The sequence below is a fragment of the Trachypithecus francoisi genome, unplaced genomic scaffold, assembly GCF_009764315.1.
Source record: "Trachypithecus francoisi isolate TF-2019V2 unplaced genomic scaffold, Tfra_2.0 Lachesis_group0, whole genome shotgun sequence".
NCBI classification, from domain to species: Eukaryota; Metazoa; Chordata; class Mammalia; order Primates; family Cercopithecidae; genus Trachypithecus; species Trachypithecus francoisi.
Genome location: NW_022681453.1, coordinates 183,903,179 through 183,928,087, shown reverse-complemented (window position 1 = coordinate 183,928,087; position 24,909 = coordinate 183,903,179). Strand labels below are relative to the sequence as shown.

Genomic DNA, 24,909 nt, shown 5'->3' with positions numbered 1-24,909 from the left:
TGATTTATTGAAGGAGCTGCTTTTCAGAAAAACACATCTGTAAGGGAAGGAAGGAGGACAGAGACAGTAAAAGGACAAAGCTAAAGGTGTCTTAGATGGAGTCTATCCTTGGCTTCACCCATGAAGGACTCTGGAGTATAATCTTTATCACAAGTTTTTATTTGTTTGTTTGTTTGTTTTTTGTCTTTTGACAAGGGAGATAGTCTCTGGTATACCCCATGAGTCAGGCATTGGCTTCACAGGTGGATGAAGATCATAACTACCAGGGTAGGGTGTCTCCATTTATCTGTGGACAATTCTTAAAAGGCAGCAGACTGTGAGTTACCAGCAGCCACACACACCACACACAATGGGCAGGGAATGGGAACACTGGAAACCCTGGGAACATTGGTCCAGGAAAAGGGACTAGGAAAGGCACCAATAGATCTGTGATGGATGAAACCCAATTTAACATTTAAATATAAAATAAACATACTATTCCACTGAAATATAATATTAAAATGTAAGATACAAATACATGTTTAAAATATAATTTATTTTCAAGTACTGGAGGCTATGCATAACAGACTGTGGAAGAAAGGGATAAAGATGTGGCAAGAAAAAATGATAACACAGAACCAGTCAGAGAGTGAACAGCTAAAGATCCCATCCCCTAACATGTAGCGTACACAAACATACACACACAAACGCACACATCTACAAATTTTCTTAAAATGCATACATATAGCATATTTGAAGTGACAGTACTGGAATACATAAAGGACAATGTTCTTTTAATATTCCATTGAGTACAATTATTGCTACTGTTCATCTGTGGATATATTTGGAAACTGTGAAATAAACTTACAGAAAGCTTGTACACATACTTCTGTGACCTTGTGCTTGGATTTCATCATTATTGGGTATTACAGTGAATGATTTTTAAATATGTTCACATCAAGATGTTAGGCATCTTTGAACATTTCACCCCAAAAAGGTTTCAAATATGTTTTTATGACAATAGCGAGGGATACAAACTGAAGAACTATCATTAGGTGCTCTTACAAAAGCAAGCACGGGGCATCAGCTATTTATTATAAAGGAGCTTCTCTTGGAATTGCTGCAGAATTGTGTATTTTGAGTAGTCCCAGGAGGGGAATTACAATATTATGCCATGGCAAAAGAAATCTTTGCATTACACATGCCAATAAATATTTGATACCAACCCTTGTTTTTCATTCCTTGCCTCTTTAAATGCATCAGAAACTACTTTTTTAGGTCCCAAATATTTGGAAGTAATCTGATTTTCTGAAGTCTCATCTAGTCTTTTTTTTTTTTTTTTTAATTATTTGTTTTTTGAGACATCTTGGAGCTGCTTTTGGTTCAAAAACACTCGAGATTTATTATTATACCTTCTACAATTGAATACATTTTACTTGAATTTTATCCTGATCATGAATATTTTTGTCTTGCTGGATATTGGATTAGACACAGTTTCTGCTCTGAGGGTCACTGTATCAGCCAGGAAACAACAGCAATGTCTATGGGAGAATGCAGAGGGAAAGACCACTCGTCATAACTGGAATGGAATAACTCCTGAATTGAGTAACAGGGGGCTCTGGGTCATGAATGACAACTGTTTCTACCTGCAGAAACTTTGAAGAAAAACTGAAGTTCTATTTTTCACTTTAAAGATGCTCCAGATGTGAATCTGTGGTCATTCCTCACCTCTGTCTCATACCAGTTGTGTCAACTTGATCTCATCCTTCACCACCCTAAATCTATTTGCTTGCCTCTAAAATTGAAATGTACAACTTTGCATACCTGTCACACACTATCACCCCAGTGCCACGGGAGAAATAAGCTATTTTTGCTCAACTTTTTATCTGCTTGACCCCTGACCCTGGCCATTATGTCATGGCAAACTGCTTGGCATTCTTCAACCCATCTCAGAGTTTTCCCTTTGGAAACATTCCTAGGCCCTATTTGGCAGAAATTGTTGTTCCTGTGCATATAATACCATAATCACTATAACAGAATAGAGAGGTATAATTGGAAATTAACACATCGTTGGGGAGCTTGCTGTGTGCTAGGTATTGTGCAAATGATATTCACACATTTTCTCAATACCAAAACTTTAAGTAGCTGATGATATCTCCTATTATGCAAATGAGAAAATAGCCTCTGGTGGTGAAAGTCATAGAACTAGTGATCAGGAGAGTTCACATTACTCTTTATTTCAGATGCCAGGGACTATTCTCTTTACACTAAATAGCATTCAGTGTATTGCTTCATTCTTTTTTTTTTTCCTCCAAATTAAATATCCTTCTTGATTTTTTTTAAGATTTCATATATATGGTATTCCTTTTTAAATAGCTCAGTTGAGATATAATTTATGTAATACACGATTCTCTAAAGTATGCATTTAAAAGTTTTTATTACATATACAGATATGTGAAACATAACCACAGTCATTTATAGAACATTTTCATCATGTCAAACAGAACTTTTTAGCTATCACCTTTTAGCTATCAATCTTCTCTCAGACTGATATGGTTTGGCTGTGTCCCTCACCCAAAATCTCATCTTGAATTGTAATAATCCCCATGTGTCAAGGGCAGGACCAGATAGAGATAATTGAATCATGGGGGTGGTTTCCAGTTTCCCCATACTATTCTCATGATATCCGAGTGAGTTCCCATGAAATCTGATAGTTTAATAGAGGCTCTCCCTCTACTTCACTCTTTCTTTTCCTTGCTGCCACCTTGCGAAGGACGCATTTGCTTCCCCTTCTGCCATGATTGTGTTTCCTGAGGCCTCCCCAGCCATGCTGACCTGTGGGTTGATTAAACTTCTTTCCTTTATAAATCACCCAGTCAGTATGTATTAGCAGCATGAAAACAGACTAACACACAGACCTAGTAACCACTAAGCAATTTTCTATGTTTATAGATTTCCCCATTCTGGAAATTCATATGAATCAAATTACATAATAGATTATATCATGTGTGAACTTTTCTGATTGGCTTTTTGTTTTGTTTTGTTTTGTTTTTTTGAGATGGAGTCTCACTCTGTTGCCCAGGCTGGAGTGCAGTGGTGCCATCTCGGCTCACTGCAAGCTCCGCCTCACATCATTCTCCTGCCTCAGTCTCCCGAGCAGCTGGGACTACAGGTGCCCGCCACCTCACCGGGCTAATTTTTTGTATTTTTAGTAGAGGTGGGGTTTCACCGTGTTAGCCAGGATGGTCTCGATTTCCTGACCTCGTGATCCGCCCGCCTCGGCCTCCCAAAGTGCTGGGATTACAGGTGTGAGCCACCGCGCCTGGCCTCTGACTGGCTTCTTTTAGTTAGCATAATGTTTTCAGGGTTCATCCAAGTTGCAGCATGTATAAGTACTCCATTCCCTCCAATGCCTGAATACAATTTCATTCTACTGATGTACTTCATTTTTGTTTACACATTCATCAGTAGATGGGCATCTGGCTTCTTTCTACATTTTGGCTATTATAAATAATGCTCCTATAAACATTCACATGCAATTTTTTCTGTGTATATATGTTTTCATTTCTTTTTGATATGTATCTAGGAATTCAACTGTTGGGTCATAAGGTGACTTTCTTTAGTCATTTGAAGAACTCCCAGACTGTTTTCTAGTGTACACACCATTTATATTCCCCCTAGCAGTTCTGATTTCTCCACATTGTTGCCAACACTTGTTATTATCTTTTTAATCCTAGCCATGCTAATGGGTTTGAAAAGTTACCTCATTGTGGTTTTAATTTTCATTTCCCTGATGACTAATGATGTTGAAGTTCTATTCTTGTGCTTATTGGTCATTCATACATCTTCTTGGAGAAATGTTTATTCATATCCTTTATCCAGTTTTAAGTTGGATTATTTGTCCTTTCATTTTCTTGATAATTATTTTAAATCAGGAAATTTTTTAATGTTTATTGTTAAAGTATTCATCTCTTTGGCTCTACACTTTCCTCTTTCCCTATATTGATTTAAAAAAAAAAAAAAAAAAAAAACTCATGAACTTCAATGCTGGCACATTAGTGACAAGTGGATTCTCATAAAGTTTCTTTGTATAATTTTATATTTTTTTTCAATTTTATTAAACTGAACTAGACAAAGTTTCATGGTTGCTGGGAGGATCCTGTGGCATAATTTAGGTCAATGAGGTTTGAGGCAACTAAAGTGTTATGGAAACACCTAAAGCCACATGGTATCTTACAAGTCCACCAGAATAAAGAGGAGTTCCAAGGGTCTGAGATGATGCATGAAGAGGGCTTTCATGTTTTAATTTTAATTTTGTCACTTTGCTGGAAGTTTTATTATGAACTGGTGTTGAATAATATCAAAGTCTGTTTCTCCATCTATGAAGATGGTTCTATTTATTTCTCCTTTATTCTGTTAATGTGGTGAATTCCACTGATTGCTTCTCAAAAGTTAAATCAATTTTGAATTCCTGGAATAAATGTCACTTGTGTTATTATATACTTTTATACATAGCTTTTGTAATATTGTGTTGTTTTATTATAATTTGATAATATTTTATTTAGCGTATTTGTATCTATTTTTCTGAGATATATCAGCCTACAATTTTCTTGATGGCTGTAATTTCCTTGTCAGCTTCTTGTGTCTGCAATACATTGGCTATATAAAATAAGTGTGGAAGTGTGGTTTTTCTATCTGTTTCCTGAAAGAAGATTTGGTATCATTTGTTTCTTAAACAGTTGGAAACATTTACCAGAGTAGCTACTCTGTCTTAAAGTTTACTTTGTAGAAAAGTTTCTAAATTATTTTTTAAAGAGTTACAAGAATATTTACATTTTCTATTTATTCGTGTTTCTATAATGGTAAGTAATGTTTTTTCAAAGTTTTTTTTCATTCATTAATTGTTGAATAGGTATAAAGTTGTTTATAATATATTCTTATTATCATTTTAATGTATTAAAGATCCATAACATGATATCTCCTTTTTCATTTCTAATATTGAAAATTTGTATTATCTTTCTTTTTTCTTGATTAGTTTTCCAGGTAGCTTATAAATTTTATTAATTTTCAAGGAATCAGCTACAGTTTGTTTTTTACTAAACTATACATGCTATTGTATTTCTGCCTTCTATTTTGTTTATTTCTGGTTTTACATTTCTTACTTATTTTTTCAACTTCCAGAGAGTTTTGACCATTAGTTTTCCATTTTTTTTCCAGTGTATGTATTTATAGTTAGAAATTTAGCTGTATCCCTTAAGTTTTGATACATATTTTTTATTTTATCTCAGTCACAATTTAAATTCATTCTTCAATAATTTTTCTTTGATCAAAAGGTGATTTAGTATTTTCTAAACTTACTTTGAATTATTGGTTTCTAGCTTAATTTTACTCTGTTCAGAGAAAATATCATTATCATCCCAATCCCCCTTCATTATCCTCAGAGAGTTTACCTTTTTCTCTGCTAGACAGACAGGATTGGTAGCTGCTCACATCCATTCATTCCGGAATGGAAGCAGATGGAGGTTAAGATGAGTGTTTATCTAGGCTCATTTCACCTCTTGTTTTCTCTCTCTAGGGAAATACCTGTGATATGTTTGTTTAGCCCCTCCCTCTATTGAGACTTTGTGTTCATACTGGGAGATTGAGAAAGACATTTGCGTACATATTCTAGGTCTCCAGTATCCCATGGTGCCCCTGTTCCCCCTTAAAACAGTTATCTGGAGAAAACCGATGGTCTTCCAGGTTCCAATCTGCCATGCTAGCCCACGTAGCTGTCAAAACTCAACTGATTCCTTGTTTTCATAGCAGAGTCACAGTATTACCAGATAGATTCTCTGCCTATTTCCAGATTTGGCAAATCTGTTATTTCAGCTGGCCTAGGAAAGTTCCTTCTTGTCTAGAATTTTAGTTTATCCAATTTTCTTTGCTTCTACAGCTTTCTTATACCTTTAATAATGGCGTGTGTCCACATTTTTGGCTTTGGGGGCTGTTCAGATGTTGCTTTAGAAGAGATGAGCACCACTATTTACAAAAATCTACTTGAAAGCAAAGTCCAAGTCTGCTTGGAGCCACCTTTGTAGTTTCTTATATTTGCCTGGCCGTATTCATGACCTCTTGATTTCTGGTTAGTATACAAACCGAGCTGAACAAGAAGCCTCTGCCTCCCTCCTGGTTTTTATACATACAAATGATACATTAAATATAACAAGAAATATTTATAGGAGATTCAGATAATTGCCAATGTTAGTATGAATTTCCAGTGTACCAGTAGTGCAGGACTTCTAAGCCTCAGCAAAAAATTGGAAATGAAGCCAAAAGAAATGTAGATTATTGCAAAGAGATATATACTTTGAATCTGGGATGAAATATCCACAAGAAAATCCTGTGTAGTGGAGAGTAGGTAATAATCTTCTTCCCTCTCAAATGCCAAAAGGAAGACAACAGCAGCTGCAGTAGCTGCTACAAGGAAAGCCTCAGATAATAAGATGACTAGAACACTCTCATTAGGCTAGGAAACATCAAGCCTAAGCTAGGTTTGCATATGGAGTGCTAATCTCAATTACTAAAATTGTGGATATGTTAATCCAAGAAACTAACTGAAAGTAAATCCTGAGCAAGTGAAATATATAGGGCTCCCGTAGAGGAGATCTCATAAGTAACCCACAGGAACATTTCCATAACCCAGTATAATAACCTGAAGATTAATTCCACCTGAGGGGGAGACTGCAGAAACTTACAAAGCAGTTGAAGAAATCCACTAAAATTAAAACTCAGTAGATGAAACAAATGCAAGGAACTACACCTCATGAATCATAGAGCTAAAATGTAATTTTAATTGGGCATGTATTAAAGAGAAAAACAAAGTTTTCACTATGATGATCTGAATACACTTCTGGTACAAAAATCTAGAAAGACTGGGGAAAAGTAACAAAACATATCTTAAATGCACAAAAGAGCACTCAAAAATGAAAAATAAATCAGCAGGTGCTGAAATGAAGAGGAAACTGAAACCACAGTTACAAGCATCCCGTCTTCTGCCATGGGGATGGAGAGGAAGGGAAGAATGACAAGTAGGTCCTTTGCCTCTGTCAAATTTGGGTTTAGGTTTCAGTGCCAATGGAAAGACAGGAAACAAGGCCTGGGGATTACCTCAGGAGTGATACTGGAATTGAGATACCAGCACAAAGCAAGAATCTACAAAGGGCTGTAGGAGTTAGAAAAAAATACATCTCCTTACTAGCACAAGAGGATCAAAAAATCTCTTCTCCCTTTTGGAAATGATTGAGAATTTTCTCCTGAAAAATGATACATTACATTTAATATTTTCTTATTCTTATCAATTTTATGATTTTGCATCCTTCAGTGTATCTTTTCAGCCCCTATACCTCTACCCATTCTTATAACAACTGGAGTTTCAAATGATCCAACCACAGAAGCTTGAGCTGTATTTTACTCCATGCGACCCAAATGAGCAGTGCCCCACTGCCTTCTAGTTGTTCAGTATTTTTTCACCCACCCTGTTAAGATTTGGAGGCCATTTTAAAAACAAAGAAAACTACAACTGCTTTGCTGAAACTCATTTTTTTCAACCCAGATTTCCTCACATTCAACTGGTAAAGAGAGGAGTGATGTTATTACAAGATGAAAATAGGTAAGTTCATAGAAGGTTTTCCCAATGCATTAATGATTTGCAGCATCTGGGCGTGTTTCCTCACATGTAAAAAGACAGCTTTAACAGTATGTAAAGACACATTTTTAAAAAGGGAAGTCCTACAGAAATGATTTTTTTTTTCAGTTGATGTGGCACACACATCGTAACAAGATCCCCCATGAATTGCATCTTTATATAATCCCCTCTTCTTGGATGCGGCTAAAAACTATGAGTTGCTTCAAACAAATATAATATGACAAAATGATGGGTTAGTAGCTCCAATGATTACATTCCTTAAGACCGTAAGGAGTAGAGACTATCCTGCTGGCCTTGGAGAAGTAAGCTGCCATGTTGTGAGAGGGGCTATGAGAAGGACACACGGCAAAGGACTGTGGGGTCTCTGCAAGCTAAGAGAGCCCTCAGTGACAGTTAGCAAGGAGTGGGGTTTGGGGTCTCAGTCCTCCAATTGCAATGAACTGAATTCTGGCAATAACTATGTGAGCTTGGAAGGGACTCTAGGCTCCAGAAAGGAGAATAGTCTGGCTGACACCTTGATTGCAGTTTTCGGAGGCCAAGAACAAAAGAGCCAACTAAGCCACGCAGACTCCAAATCCACAGAAATTGTAAGATAATAAATGTGTATTGCTTTAAGTACCGAAAGTTATGATAATTTGTCACATGGCAATAGAAAACTAATAAAATTGTTTTAGTGGCTTGAAAAACTGCCATGCCTTCCATCGTGCTAAATTATATGAAAACTTGGGAATACAGATGCAGGAGCTGCAAAGGTATTTCCCTCAGATTTAAGTTAATTGAATGTGAAGAAGTCTGCACTGTAGATTAGATATTTAGTTTTGAAGAAACTTACTTTCTTGTAAGCAAATGACTTCAAGGGCCTCATTTTTATGGAAGAAGCACAAGTCCCCGTCTAAAGATGCAAAGGATCAGCTGGTTGAGATTGTCATAACAATGTTGATGACAGTAGACATTTAACTGTGTTAGGATTTTGGTTGAGGTTTGTTTTTATCTTTAATAGTTTTTTCCAGTGCTATGGTTACAAAGTTTCATAAAGTTTTTATTTTATGGTTTAATTCTACCCTATTTTTCCAATAAACCCTGCGATTTTTACTGTGCTATGCTTTTCCAGAACATACACATACATGGCATTATATTAGAAACATCTGTATTTTAAGCCTCTTCCTTACAACAGAGACACAAAAAACATCAGAAGCCTAGGATCACAGGTACTTTCTCCCTCAGATTTTGTCTTCCCCAAGAGATTCTGAGTTCAACAGTGAATTGATGTCCTGTGCATGCTCTCCTAAGACCCATCACAAAGTTCCAGATAGGCATGAATCCAGTGATGGATAGCTGTTATCCTCAGTGTTGGAATCTCCAATAACCCTTCACCACCTTGATACATATTGCATTCAGTGCTGATAAAGATCCCACATTTTCATGCAAATGCTCACTTTGTATGAAATAAATTAAAGGACCTTTGTTTTATTGCCTGTTCCTTATCTCCTAAGGTTAACTTAAAATATTTACTATATATCCCTTTACAGAAAAAGTTTGCTGACCCCTGGGCTGTAAGATTGATACCCTGGGCCAAAAGATTACACACTTTGAGTCTCTGTTACTCTCACATGGTTTCTATTCCAGGGTAGGGCATCAAGTGAGCACCTGTACTATATGATAACCACTATCTCCCCAAAGATACCTTAAGGCACAGGAAATGCTTCCATTAATCAAATGCCACACTCTTCCCACCCAAGTAAGAAAAGGAGAAAGGATTGAAAGATTCTCTTATTTTGGTAAAATAAGCAATTTTATCTTTGGGAAAAAGAATGATCACTAACTCGGTTTTGTCCCTTACATCCACATTTATGTTGATTTTTGCATACAGTATTCTATATGCCACATTGGAGTTTTTATGTCATATAGGCACAAACATATATGAGTGTCACATAAAATATGTGAGGTAGTTATCATCTCTATCCTCTACTAAAATAAATCCACTAGTCACAAGTAATTCTTGGGTGTTAATTGGTTATTTACCTTTCAGCTTGAATAACAATTTGTGTAATTTGTATTCCTTTAAATGTGCCTCCACCTTCCCACCAAATACGTAAGTTGAAAGAAGTTAGTCACCTCCTCTCCGAGTTATTTAAAGAAAACTCAGTTGAAAGATATTAGGTGAAAAAGGTTAATGTTAAAATAATGCTGGCAAATGGTGGCTAAAACAATTGAAATGATGAATGATCTTCTGAATTTTGTCTCCGGTGGAGATGCAGGGTGCTGATGAGCTCGATGTGCGGTGCTGCTGTCACCTATTTGTCATAATTACAGAATAGATTTCAGGTCATTTACCTAGAAATAGTGTCTAGAGTTTATTGTTTAAATGGAAACCTTTCTCTGCCTAGAAATCTTTCTGTGATATTTTATCATCTGAGATAGATGAGAGTTCGTCTCTGACAAATTGAATGAAGCTGTTATTAGTTGGGAAATTGTATGTTCTGAAAACTCTCATACTTTTTCAATAATTTTAAATACCGTGTGGCTGGCTATTTTCTGTCTTGTCTCTATAAAGATGAGGAGATTTCTATGTGTTGGTAAATATGTGACTGTGCTTGACTATTCTTCCATGTTTTCTGCTTAGCATGTCTACCCTTCAATAGTCTTAGGAGACAGCTTTTCCAAATCTGATACCAGCTCATCCTCTCAGTCTGAGAACACTGGAATCTAAAGACTTTTAGGAAAGTATAGATGTTGTCTTGAACATTATCAGTCACATCGTAAACATCTCACTTCTATTAATACATGATATATTTTCTCAGCATCAATATATTTATAATGAAATCAAAAAAACAAAAACAAAAATGCCAAACAAATTAAGACATCACTACTTCCTCTCCATCTATCACTATCGCCACTTCACAGATGCCCCTATTTACATTTCACTGAATGGACAGAAACTATCAGAGGAACATATAAACAAGCTTCTACTAAATAAACTCAGCCACCTACATCTGAGCCCACATGCTTCACCTTTTTTCCACATCAGGATGGGCTACCCATGTTTTCATTGAGGGCTACTTCCTCTATTTGTGCTCTAGGTTTGACAATATAGTTTTTGTCACTACTGCATGACTCCTATCTGTGTTAAAACAGTTTCTTATTTGAACACGTGTATAAACCATTAACAGTACAAACAAAAACCTCTCTGGAAAGACTTTATTCTCCAAATACAGTATTATTTCTCTCCTTCCCCTTATAGCTAATTATTTGAGCAAGTTATCTGTCATAACTTCTATTGCTTTTCTCCTACTCTCTATTTCAGTCAGGCTTTGCTCCCCCAACTCTGTTAAAATTTCTTCTATCAAGGCCTCCAATGAATACTGGATTGCTAGATTCAATGGTAATGTTAAGTTCTATTGTTGCTCTGTCAAACAGCATCTGATAATATAATTACAGTTTCATCTTTTTTCCACCTTCCTATTGCTCCTCTTCCAGGATACCACATTCTCTGCTTTTCTTCTACTCCCTCTTATTCTCCTTTTGCTGGTTCTTCCACATCTCTCTGACTCCTTCATGTTGGCATACTCCACTTCAGTCCTTGAACATCTTATTTTTTCTACCTACATTTATTCCCTTCCTAATCTGATAAAATTATATGGCTTAAAATTATCTATGTGCCATCAACAGGCACATTTTTGTAACCTGCTACTTATCCTCTGAAACCCACATGTATGTTGAACTGCCTACTTGACATTCTTTACTTGGATATCTGATAGGTTGTACAGTCTCTTCTTCCATCCCATTTCTGCTCCTCTTACAGTCTTCTCTATCTTAGTTAATAGTAACTTTATCCTTCTATGTGCTCATCCAGAAAACTTCGACTCTGTTCTTAACTCTTCCTTCTCATGCCCTATATTCAGTGAACTATTTTTATTTTTTCTTCTTGATAAGGCCGCACATGCCTTCTCTTCCATTATCAAATTTGTCACCATTAATATCTTATATTTCTTACTTTATTTTTCTACTGATTGTCTCACCCACTTAAGTATAATCTCCAAACAAGGTCTGACACATAGGCTCTTGATAAACATTGATCAAAGAATCTCAGCATGAAGCCCAATTAGAATTTCAGAAAGAAAAAAAAATAAAACATTGTGTAATGTTCTAGATGATCCAGGATAAGAGAGTAACTAAGAGACAAAGACTTCAGTGGCTTAAGTTTTCAACACTATTATTTTGTTTCTGTTTTTGGTTTTTTGCCATGGTAAGTTTTAGTAGTCTGTTATGTAGGGTAAAAATAAAGCTGCTATAACAGACAGGCCCCAAAATACAATGATGTAAGTAGGATATAAATTTATTCAGTTATTGAACATGTGAGAGCAGCTATGCTATCTTCAACACATGGTTTTTCTCTTTATAATCTAAGATGCAGATTTGGCTTATGTCATTGCCAACCAACAAGAAGAAATAATGAGCAAGGGTAGTTCATGTATCTTTGTTTGAACATCATGACCCAGAAGTGGTACGTATCATTTGTTTCTTTTCCTTTGTCCAGAACTTATTCACAAGGCAATAGTAATGACAATGTATGAAATGTAGAAATACATTTTCCAATAACGCTGGAGCCGTGTACCCAGCTACAACTTGATACTTTCTTTATTACGGAAGAGAAACCTTTATTGATTGACAACAGAGTTCTCTGCTGCAACTAAGAGATTATACAGTTCTTTTCTTTATTTTGCTCTTAACTATTAATAGTGAGGGTCAAATGTGTGAAACTACATAATTCTCAGTTTAACTTTCACTTTCACTTAGAGAACTAAAAGCAATGGTTAAAATGAAACATGATACAACAAAGGAAGCCATTGAATAAGTTACATGCCAAAATCATAAAATATTGTAGGGGAGTTAAGAAACTGATGAGAACAATGAAAACTTCTCCTAGAGTGAAAGTTCTATATTATCACAAATTTTGTCTGCGGTATTCACTGACAAATTCTAAGCACATCAAACAGTATCTGGAACAAAAATAAATGGACAATTAATCTGCAATAAATAATGAACAATTAGTTTTAAATTCACTTTACTAAAAGGGTGTGTCGCGAAAAAGGCAGGTGATCCTCAGAGAATACTAACGATGATGAAGTTTTTGAGATAATGTTGGCCATGTCCTAAATTTTATAGATAACAGGGCAATATTCACAGTGGTGAAAGGACAGGATGACCAAGGTCAGAAAGCTGTTCTAAGGTATAGTCAGATGTAAGGCTATGTTTTTTTTATTCTTAGGCTTCTTTTCCTTTTGTGTTGAAGTTCTGTTCCTGTTTCTTTCTCAGCTATAACTTTTGAGCAGGGCTGCTGTAGTTCTATTCATTTCTCATGTTGTGACAGCATTTTTGTAGAAGATGTCTTCTGGAGTTTTGTGCAGCCTTCTTTCCTAAAATGTTAATACGTGTTCTATACTGGTAAATGCCTTAATCTTTATTATAAATTATTTAGTTAATGTAGATTCCCCTAGAATAACTATTAGTTGCTAATATTTATTAAGATATGCAATGTCCCACTTATAATTCTAATTCCTTTTAAGTACTAGTATATTTAATCTACTTAATAATGTGAGATAAATATCATCATTATTATTTTATTTTACAGACAAAATAAACTGAAAATTAGAGATAAAAGTTACTGGTTCGGTGTCAAAAAGCTAGCAGGTGGCCAGATTTCAAACCCAGGAAGTCCCTATCTAGAGTAAGCTCTTAATCACTGCTCAGATCCACCCTACTTTACATTTTATCTTTATCTTCCACCTCATTTCTTGTGCTCTATTCTTTTTCTCATGATGGTCTCTTTCTTCTCCATTTAAATCTTGACTTTAAAATCTTAAAACTTCTAGAGGGCACTGGGAAGATCGTAAAACAGAAAGCACCATAAATATTATGAGTTTTTTAAATGTACTATGAATTTGTGACAACAAATTCGATAACCTAGATCAAATGTCCACATTTCTAGACATGTAAAACCTACCAAGACTAAATCACAAAAATGAGATCATCTGAATAGACCTGTAGCTAGTAAGGAAGCTGCATCTGTAATCAAAATCTCCCAGTAAAGTAAAGTCCTAGACCTGATGGCTACACTGGTGAATTCTACTAAACATTAAAACAAAAAAAGCAAACAAACAAAAACAAAAACCTAAAACCAATTTTTCCTCAAACTCTTTCAAAAAATTGAAGAGAAATATTTTCTAATTCATTTAGTGAGGCCAGCATGACCTGAATCCCAAAGCCAGACCAGAACACCACAAGAAAATTATGGACCAATTTCTCTAGTGAATATTAATGCAAAAATTCTCATCAAAATACTGGGAAACTTAATTCAGCAGCATATTAAAATCTCAGCAAGAGCAAGTGAGATTTATTCCTGGAATACAAGGATTGTTCAACACAGAAAAAAATCTATACATGTAATACACCATATTAACAGAGTTAAAGGGGAAAAAACACGTGATTATCTCAAAAGATGCAGAAAAAAAAACACTTAAAGAAATTCAACACTTTTTTATGATAAAAAGCACTCATCAAACTAGGAATAGAAATAAACTAATTCAACATGAGAAAACCTCCATTTACACAAAAAAATGAACATCATTTTCAATGGTAAATGACTAAAGCTTATCTTCTAAAAGCAGAAAAAAGGCGAGAATGCCCACTTTCACACTGTCATCCAACATAGTACTGGAAGTTTTAGCCTGACTAATTAGACAAGAAAAAGAAATAAAAAACATTGAAATTAGGGGAAAAAATGACAAAATTATATCCATTCATATGTGATATGGTATTGTATGTAGAAAACTAAAGATTCTACAGAAAATACATTAAAATTGATATACGAATTTAAAAATAGGATAAAAAGTCAACACACAAAAATTACACTTTATACATGAACAATGAATAATTTGAATAGGAAATTTAAAAAGTAATTCTATTGTGATAGCATCAAATAGATTAAAATACTTAGGAATTAAAGAAGTAAAGAGTTGTACCATGAAAACTACAAAATATTGCTGAAATAAATTTTTAAAGGACATAAATGGAGAAACATCCCATGTTTATTAACTGGAAGACTTAATATAAAGAAGTTAATACTACCCAGAGCAATCTACAGATTCACTGCAATCTCTATTAAACTCCCATGATGCTTTTTTCTCAGAAATAGGAAAACCCTTCCAAAAATTCATATGGAATCTCAAAGGATCCAAAGTGGTAAAAACAATCTTGAAAAAGAGAAACAAAGCTTAAAGACTCACAATTCATGATATCAAAGTGTACTACAAATCTTCAGTAATCCAAATTATTTGATATTGACATAAAGACAGATACATAGACCAACAAAATGAAATAGAGATACTAGAAACTTTCACATATATGGTAATTATTTTTAATTGGGGTGCCAAGACCATACAATGCAGAAAGGAATCTTATTTCAACAAATGGTACTGAGAAAACTGAATATCCACACACAAATGGATGAAGTCAAACCCTTACCTAACACCATATACAAACTTAACATGGATCAAATACCTAAGTGTTAGACTAAAAATATGCAACTTTTAGAAGAAAACTTCTAGGGCAAAAACTTCACAACACTGGATTTGGCAATGCTTTCTTAGATATGATACCAAAGACACAAGCAACAACAACAACAAAAGTAGAAAAATAGGACTTCATTAATTTTTAAAAATTGTGACTCAAAACCACTATAAACAAAGTAAACACGCAAACCCAGAATGGAAGAAAATATTCACAAATCACATATGAAAATTGATTAATATCCAGAATATATAGAGAACTCCTAAAACTCAACAACAACAAAACAAAAAAACCATCAAATAATCAGATTCAAACATAGGCCAAGAACTTGGATAGACTTTTCTCCACAAAGATATACAAATGACTAATAATATCATATGAAAAAATGCTTTATATCACTAATCATTGTGGAAATGCAAATGAAAACCAAAGTGAGATATTACCTCCTCACATACCAATATAGTTCTATAGTAGGATAACTATATATTTTTAAAAAAATAATAACAGGTGTTAGCGAGTATGTGTAGAAATTGAAATCTTTGTGTACTGTTGGTAATGTATATGGTACAGTCACTCTGGAAAGTATGGTAATTCCTCAAGAAAATAAAAATAGAATTACAATATCTGGGTATATTCAAAAGAACTGAAAGAAGGATCCTAAAGAGATATTTGTACACCCATGTTCAGAGCAGCATTATTCAGAATTGCTAATATGTGGAAGCAACCAGTGTTTCCATCCACAGATGAACAGATAAGCAAAACGTAATATATACATACAATGTAGGATTATTTGGCCTTAAAATGGAAGAAAATTCTGCCAAATGCTCCAACATAGATAAACTTTGAGGAAATCATGATAAATGAAATAAACTTATCACAAACTGATAGATACTGTATTATTTTATTTCTGTGAGGTAGTTAGAATAGTCAAAATTACAGAAAGAAAAAGTAAAATGATGGTTGCCAAGGACTGTTGGGGAAAGGGAATGGGAATTTATTGATTAAGAGGTACAAATTTTCATAAAAGAGCTCAGGGATGGATGGTGGTGATGGTTGCACAGGAATATGAATGTATTTAATGTAATTTAACTGTACGCTTAAAAATAGTTAACTTGGTAATTTGTATGTAAAGTTTACCGTAATGAAACAGGAAGATATACCATTTCTTTTAATTTCAATCTTAGATTCAGAGTAAAAACTAAAGTCAAAGGTATTGAGTTCCCTTCCCTTCCTCTCCCCTCCCCTCCCCTTCTTTTCCCTTCCCTTCCCTTCCCTTTCGAGTCTCGCTCTGTCACCCAGGCTGCAGTACAGTGGAGCGATCTTGGCTCACTGCAGCCTCCACTTCCTGGGTTCAGGTGATTTTCCTGCCTCAACCTCCTGAGTAGCTGTGATTACAAGTGCATGCACCACGCCCAGATAATTTTTGTATGTTTACTAGAGATGGGCTTTCACATGTTGACCAGGCTGGTCTCAAACTCCTGACCTAAAGTCAGGTCATCTCGGCCTCCCAAAGTCCTGGGATTACAGGCGTGAACCACGACACCCGGCCTTAATTGAGTTATTTCTAACGTCCATGGACACAACATGGCTTAATGGATTCTTAGAAGCTAGAAATCTCTTTACCAATTTTCCAGGCAAGTCAATTAGGAAAATAAAATTTAACAAACATCAGAAAAAAAAAGGGGGGGTCAAAATAAAGTGCCTCAAATAGAAGTTTAAATCTTGTATCAGTTATAAAATAACTCCAGCTTTGTTCGTAGTGACATTAGGATATTTCCAGTCATGTTCTCTTGCCGGTTAATTCCCATTTTAAGGTTGCTTCCAACAATGTCTGTCACTATCAGCTTTTCCTTACTCGGAAATCTATTTAGACATTATTGCCCATTCCAATCACCTACAATCCCCCTTTTCTTCCCTAAGAAGAGAGATTTCTTCTTTCAAGCCATATGTGTGAGTGCTATTTTTAAGAAAAATATAAAACTGTTGCTATTTCCTTAAAAAAAAAAAAAAAGAAAAGAAAAGAAAAGAAAACTCTTAGATGAAACAGAAAAAGATTTACAGAGACTGGTAACTAAGCAACTGAAATAAAAATCTAAATAATGTCATCTTGTTAGTGAGATTTGAGAACACACTGAGCATCCCCTACTGCCTCACTAAAGGTCATCATTGCTACACAGTGACATATCTTCTAACGCAGTCTTCATCACATAGTCATTTGGGCACTTGTCAGCCATTCTCAATTCTTTGATAAACCAATAATTCCAAGTGTGCAATTTGTGCAGCACCAGATATTAACTGGTACAAAGTAGACACTAGAGAGAAAATATAACGTCAATATCAAAATAGGTCCCCCAAGTTTTAACTCTGGACAATTCAGAATTGATCATGAAAATCAACACACTCCTGTGCTTTGCATGACAGAGAATAGTCTCACAAATTATAGGTATTCACCCAGTATTTAGACAATATGTAAACATATTAACATGTAATGATATCTATTATCCACCAGGTACTGTGATTTGTGTGTTAATATATATTATTTTATGTAATTCTCATGTCAGTTCTGTATTATTACTCCAATTTTATATATGAGAAAGAAAACTGCTTAGTGAGGGAGGAAGCTAATATTAAGCTCATGTCTGTTTGATTAAAAGGATAATGCTATTTCTACTGCTATACATTAGTTCGTTCATCAAATATTTATTGACATTCCTCTTGGTGTAATAGCTGTTTGTACAGCTATTTGAAATATATTACTGCTGATCAAGAAGCCTCTCTCTTGTTGCATAGCTATGTTGAAAACTCTAACGATTATAATACAGGGAAGTATGTGATAAATTTGATGGGAGCTTTACAACCTAAATGCAAGAGGCACAAAAGAAAGGCTCCACATCTATCTGATTTGTCTCATGTGACAAAGTTCAGCATTATACAGACTCTATAAGATTGTCAGCCCTAGATTGAAGGATCTGTGAGGACGAACATTAGGCCAGCCGAGTGGTCATATATCATCTCTCTTCCAACATGCACCAGAACATTATTTAGATGCTGTCACCTCACCAGCCACTCAATCCTCCTCTTTAGCTCATATTTGTTAACTGAATGACTAAACAAAGCCTTTATTTTTCTTTTGAATGGCAAGATGAGAATGGGCATTGGTAGTGCTCATTGTCATTTGGTAGTACAAGTGCTACTCCTATATGTGAGTTTCTCTAAGTGAGTTCCTCAGAAGAGGACACTGATTTTCCCAACTTTTGAGAAACAAAATGATGGAGTTGTAGATACTGATTGGAATAGGATCATTATTACTGATAGCACTAGATTAGAGCTCAGTGTAAGAACGTAATGGATCTGCTAACTGAACTTCAGAAGTAGCACCATATACCTAGCCAGTTTCAGAACACTTAATCTAGGTAGGCTAGTTGTCAACTTGTTCCGAAAGAGTGGTTCATCTGAGTCTAGCAAAATAGACCTATCTGCTCATTTACCAACGAGATATCATACCACCTACACAGAGCAAGAGTAAGATAAGTGAAGGAAGACTGCAAGTACATGTAAAAAAAATTTCAGGAGTGGAAAATAATTATTCCTCTCTAAAAACATATGAAATATGGAATAAATTGGTGTAGGTAAAAGTCTGTAGGCCAGAATCTGATTTAGGAGGACAATAGAAAAACCTATATGAAAACTAATAAAAATTACCTGACCAATAATAAAATCTAACATCCATCGTGTCCTGCCAAGTATTTCATATAACTTAATTTATTTGATTTTTCAGCTAGTCTATTAAATGCTTTATTCCAATTGTTTACATCAAGTGATTTTTGTATCTAAAAAGTAGTGCAAACAGCATCTGAGACCAGATAGTCAACCTCCAACCTCTGCCTCTGAAGAGCTATACCCCACTGCATCTGATGTAGGGGATGTGACATCTCAGGAATAAATGTAAATAAGAATGTCTCTAAAGTGAAGGTAGAAATGTCAAAGGAGTAAAATAAACCAAAAATAAGTCAGAGGTTTCAAGCCTTGATGGAGAAAATTACTATCTTGTCATCAAGAAAATCGATATGTTAAAAAAAAAGGTTTAGGGGAAAGGAAGATAAGTCTTGTTTAAGTTATATTTTATTTGAACTCTTCAAAAGACATGTAGGACAATGTTCATTGCAATGTGAAACTAGAGATTGAGATTTAGAGTCAGGTTCAAAGTTATAGATTCTGGAGTGAAAAGAAAGTCAATGAGGGGTTCATAATGTATTGCTTCCTTGATCAGAATTATGGATGCATCTCAGGATCATTTAGAGTGTAGAAGCAATGGGAAGCATAGGAGTAGAAGGGATCTGTGTAAGACAGGGGAAAAAAAATAGAAAAAAACTTGGCACATGGGAGTAGAAAATGGCCACCTTACAAGAGTGGGAGGAAAAAGAAGTACCCAAGAAGAAGCTAGTAAAGTAAAAATCTGAGAGATATAAGATCCAGGAAAGATTATGACAGAGCAGCCCATGAACTAAATATTTTTGAATAAAAATACTAGGGTTAACATAATATCTTATTGAATTGTTGAAAGGAATGGAAAAGAAAATTTGATTTAGTGATTGTGATTGTTAGGCTCTGGATGAATTTCATAAGAGTCTTACAATCACAGAGAAAGGAGAAGAAGTCTTGGAAAAAGGAAAAGAGTTTGAACTCAAAATTTGAATGTTTGAGGCACACACGCAAATAATTAGCCTTCTGAAATGTTTGACAATGAAATAATAATGCGATAATAGACAGCAGCTAAGAATATATCACTAGCCAGGTGGTTTTTGCTTAAGTGGAGGGACATAAGTCCCTTACTGTAAGATAGAAAAGAGCCAGAATAAGAGAAGAAAGAAAAAAAATACCAGATGAAACAAGATTCCAAACAGATGTAAAAGTGTAGAAAGAAGGGCACCACCAATAACAACAAAAAAATCGCAGTTCCTTGTGATTCCCCTGTAGATTTCATCTCAGTCTCAATTCCCATAATTCTTTTCTTCCAAGGGGTCCTTGGGCTTCAGTTCACATTATAGTCCTTTTATTTGAGATGAAGTCCCCAATTTCTCAATTGATCTAATTTTATTTAAGATTTGTAGTAAATTTACAGTAAATATTCTTAGGCACAGCTCTTTTTCCTAACAGCAACCACATAGAATGATGAACTGAAGCAAGCTTAGAAGGCAGGCATTTGTGGCTTCAAATCATAACTGATACTCAGCAGACCTCTGATACTAAAGCCTTTTAGCCTCAACTTCACCGTCTATAATGGATATAAATATGGTAGCTCTATAGGATTGTGAGAAATAAGAAAATACTGAGTAAAGCATTTGACAACAAATAGCTATCTAAGGAATACTAACCCTCCTCTTCTATGTAAGAATTTTTGTACAATTCAGTATGATAAAATATGGAAAGATGATTCTTTGGCAGTGAGAATTTAATAGCAGGAGTTATAGAAGGAAAAGAAAAGATGAAAATGCATGCTCAATTGCCTATGACTCAGTAAAGGTGATAGTAAGGCTGTCAGGTCAAGATGGCGGCAGAAAGGGTGAATTGAAAAATTTACCATGCAGAAACACTGTAGAAGAACCACTTGAAGAAATCCCTTTGTGTTTGTGCATGTGTGTGTTTGTGTGTTTTATATTCTAGCAAATAACGCAAGTTTTTGGTAAAACCCTAAATAACCACAAAATAGCTTAGTAGAAATATTCCAGGCCTTGGGGTTAGACGTTTGTTTTTTTCTAAGTCTCATTCATTGACATGTTCAGCAAATTATTTTTTGAGTTTCACATAATTATCAGGCACTATGCTAAGCAATAGAGATATGGAGGTAAAGTAGACTCTACCCTACTCTCAGTGATCTTATATCCCCAAAGAAATAAGCATCTTTAAACAAGCAATTAGTGGGTTATAAAAAACTTTTGAGGGGTTTCCATTTTACTACGTTGAACAGGAATCAAATATTTGAGAAGACAAGTACCTGTGAGTGAAAATGAAATAAAAAGATTCACAAATAAAGGAAAACTGGGAGAACTGATTTTCAGGATATATGATCTATAAAAATTAATGAAAGTTAGTCAGGCTGAAGAGAAATAACACTGAAGGGAAACCTGTATCTTCAAGAAGAAACAGAAATAGGATGATAAATATCAGTGTAAACATAAAATATATTTTTTAAGTTATTTAATTTATGCATGACAGTTTAAAGCAAATGTTGATAGAGGTGTTGATGTATGTAGATGTAACCTATCTGAAAAACTAATTATAAATTACCATGGGATGATCAAAGGTTGCAAGTCTTCTGCATCTTGAAGTGGCACAATGTTAACTTTAAGTAGATTGTGAAAGGTAATGCATAATGCAGTTTTTTAGAGCATGAATAAAATAACACAGAGATTGAGCAAAAATGCCAGTAAATAAATTAAAATGAAATACTGAAAAATATCTACATATTTCAAAAAATTTTAATCAACTAGACAAAAGAAATACATATAAATATATATATAAAGTATCTAGGCATGGAATTTATTGTGTTAAATACTGGAGTACACCAAAGACTTGACTAGGTACAATCTCAGCCCTCAAGGGACTCACGATCCAGAAAAGAAGATAAGTATTTTAAACTAATAAATGTACACATTAACTTCAAGAACATAGCTATTTCAGGCAGGTGAGGGAGAAAGGAATGAGATTGGAGAATTTATACTTACACACACACACATATATATATTCACACATGTGCATTAATACATATATCTGTGTATGTGTGTATCAGGGTCATTTTGAGTTAGATAATTCTTTGGTAGTCAATCATGCATTGTTGATTGTTTACTGTCATCTTTACGCTCTTTTCATTAGTATATATAGACACATACATACACATGTATGTATGCAGATAGATATGGACAGGCATAGTGATTACATGTAAATGATGTTTATTAGAATATAATGTTAATATTAAAATAAATATTACTTAATATATTAATATTTGTTCAATATAGTCAATGAGATGTGGTACATATAATATTTTTTCTACTTTAAAAATCTTTATAGAATATTTAAATATTACAAATAATGAAAATATGCAAAGGGTAATCAATTCTACAATGGAAAATATAGAATTAATGTACTTGAAATTATTTGGGGGCCAACAAAAGGCTAGGTCAGATTTTTAAGTAGACTGAGAATTAGATGGACAAAAAGAGTGTAAAAACTGTTGTTTTAATTAGTTTGCAATAGGCTGTAGTGTAAGTGTTCTAAATTTGTTACACTTTTTCAAGTTTTCCTTGAAAATTTTTGATCTCTTGCTTTCCATTTTGCATTTTGGAATTGCTTTGTTAATTTTCAATAATTTTCTGCTGAGATCCTGACTGATATACATTAAATCTGTAGATCATTTTCAGAAGAATTGTATCATAACAGTATTGAGTTGTGCCATCTATGAACATGATATTTTGATGTTCTTTAATTTTTCTTAATAATGATTTTAGTTTGAAAACACTAAAATTTAGATAGAAGATTTGTACAACTTTTATTAAATGTATTCCTTTGAGCTATTTGATGTTTTTGTAATGGGAGTTTTTCTGAAATTCATTTTTTAATCTTGCTGATAGAAATATAATCAATTTAATAATAAGTTGCATGTAGTAAACTTCCTACACTTTACTCAGACACTCTGAATGATTTTCTGTTTCTTTAAAGAGCAATGATTCTTTATAAGGCAATTATTAATTTGGAAGTACTAGTTTGGAAATGTACCTTTTCTTTTGCATGCAAGTGGTTTTACTTGGGATTTTTCAAATATTGAAGTTCATTTTGTCAATATGACAGCAACATGCTGGACTTTTGATTATATGATATGAATACATGTTAGTAAATTAACACTTAAAAGAAATATTATCCAGAAGCCCATATTTATGGAAATAGTAGATTAGGATAATCACCCTGATAGTAGCACTTGAAACTTCACTATCTGCAAAGTAAAAACAACTTCTACATAACTAAATTTCAGGAGATGCTAGAGCATCACAGGGACTCCAAATTTAGGGATTAGATAAATAAACCATTGGATTCTAAAATAACAAATAAACACTTGCTAGAAATTGCCAAGAGCTTATGGCTTGAACTGAAGTGTTTTTAGTAATCCTTTACATTTAAAGAATGGAATAGGTAAGATATTATCATCAAATTACTCTAGCCTCCCAGCTCTCTCAGATCTCCCAGTTCTTTCCAAACTTCCTTATAAAATTAGTTGTTTCTTTGTCCTTGAGTAACTACTTAGTTAGTGATCTGCCCGCCTTGGCCTCCCAAAGTGCCTCCCACTGTGCCAGGCCTCTCTCTGTCTTTTATACAGTCTTTATTCCTCCATCTTTGCTTCACAGGAAACTTGCATTTTTCTTCTGCCACAAGTGCAAGTGCATTCTTTTCCAATTGACAGACCTCACCTTTGCTGGCACAGAATTATGGCCAGCCTCTTTCTCTTATTGCTTAGAAGTGAATCTGACCTACTGGGGCTCAAAACTCCAACACACACTATCCAGATCTCCAGGTAGATCTCTGAAGTCTCTTTTTCTAGACTGAGGTAAGAGAGGCAATCTTCATTCCAAAAAAAAAAAAAAAAATCCCACAGATTTTCTGTATTTTCAGTCATTTTAAATGGTACAAACAACCATGTAAACAATACAAGAACATATTAAGATTAGAAAGGTAAAATTATTTTTCCCAGTTCTTGATACTTAAATTTATACTTAAATTTTTAATTTCCATCAAGAAGTTGAAAGAAGTGCAGTACGAAACTGAGGGAATAATGGAGAAGAAAACAGGATGAGACAGAAGAGAAAAAAATTGAAGAGAAGAGGTTGAGGAAGAGATAGGTGTAGAAAAGGACAGAAAATATTAGAAACATGGTTAAAAAAGATTTTACTGACCTAGGAGTTTCAAATTCATCAGTTAGATAGATATAGTTACTATTTGTTTAATGAAATTTTCACTTCTTCTGCTCGTTTAAAATTAACTTGCCTTCTCACCTAAGCTTAAACAGAAATTGTCTCCATGGAAACCATCTGAATGTAGCAAATCATGGAAGCATTAAACCAACTATACCTCAAAGAACACACATGCACACACTTTTGTGAGAAATGAAAATCTCTTTTCAAATTTTAACTTACAGCTATGACTTGTTTTGTCATTGTGAATGAATTCTCATAAATATTTTAGGTGAAACATCATAGATTATTTTACAATTTATTTGGTGTTTTTCTAACACTTAATAAGTTAAATAAGACTCTCCAATCTGCTTAAAAGGGGAGGTATTTTGCAAATATATACCATGAAGGAGTATAGTATCGAGTAAACTATTGTCTAAGAATGAACTTGTTAAAAAAAAATCTCGACCAGGTGCCGTGGCTCACGCCTGTAATCCCAACACTTTGGGAGTCCGAGATGGGAGGATCATGAGGTCAGGAGATCGAGACCATCCTGGCTAACATGATGAAACCCCATCTCTACTAAAAATACAAAAAATAAAAAAAAAAATTAGAAAATAAAGCTGGGCATGGTGGTAGGCGCCTGTAGTCCCAGCTACCTGGGAGGCTGAGGTGGGAGAATGGCATGAACCCTGGAAGCGGAGCTTGCAGTGAGCCAAGATCGTGCCACTGTAC

At 34.5% G+C, this 24,909-nt stretch overlaps 1 long non-coding RNA gene across 1 annotated transcript in view; it reads left to right on the top strand.

Annotated features, from left to right (window-relative positions):
- Positions 1-24,909, top strand: part of LOC117084340 — a 520,722-nt gene that overhangs the window by 268,339 nt on the left and 227,474 nt on the right. The gene's annotated exons all lie outside the window — the stretch shown is intronic.